The following is an 854-nucleotide window of genomic DNA, read 5'->3' as shown; positions in this document are numbered from 1 at the left end:
TCATTTTTACCTCTTTTAAATGTTTTATTAATGGGATTGCACAGATGTCCTTTGTGAGATTGGCCCATGCCGTGTGCGACGCAATGCCATCATGCTCATTGCTCGGTGATATTCTACTCCACACGTCACCCACCCATTTATTCTACTGTTGATAGGCATGTAGATTTCCAGGCACTCCCCGTTTGGGACTCTGACACACAGAGATGCTAGGTCTTGTAATAAACACATGTGGCCATTTCTACCAAACATGCATCCCGGGGTGGAGTTGCTGGGCCAGGAGGTGTGCCTCTCTGTTCGACCATGACACTGCCAAGATTTTCCTAGTGTGGCCGAGTGAGTCTGCGTCCCCCTAGTGGTGTATGAGAGTTTCCCTTGCTTCACATCCATGTCGACACTTGGTATTGTCAGACTTTCATTTAGCCATTCTAGTGGTTGTCTAGTGGTATTTAATTATGATTTCAATTTACATTTTCCTGATGACTAATCACAGTGAGCACCTTTTTATGCATTTCTGGCCATTCGTATATTCTATTTTATGACGTGCCTGTTCAAATCTTTGGCTCATTTTAAATTTGCTTTGTTTCTTTTTTTCTTTATTAGAGATTTATAAGAGTTCTTTTCCATATTCTGATAGGAGCCCTCTGTCAGGTATATGTATTGGAGATACCTTCTTCCACTCTGTGACTCCCAGTGGAGACCTTTGATGAAAAGAAATTCTTAATTTATTAATATTTTTCCTCTAGTGTTAGTGCTTTCTTATGTCCTGGCTAAGACATTTTTGCCTACCCAAAGGTCAAGAAACATATTCTCCTATGTTTTCTTCTAGAAGTTTAGTGTTTTACCTTCTGCATTTA

This window comes from Propithecus coquereli, unplaced genomic scaffold (assembly GCF_000956105.1).
Source record: "Propithecus coquereli isolate 6110/MARCELLA unplaced genomic scaffold, Pcoq_1.0 Scaffold79, whole genome shotgun sequence".
Taxonomy (NCBI): domain Eukaryota; kingdom Metazoa; phylum Chordata; class Mammalia; order Primates; family Indriidae; genus Propithecus; species Propithecus coquereli.
Note: the sequence above shows the minus strand (reverse complement) of the source record.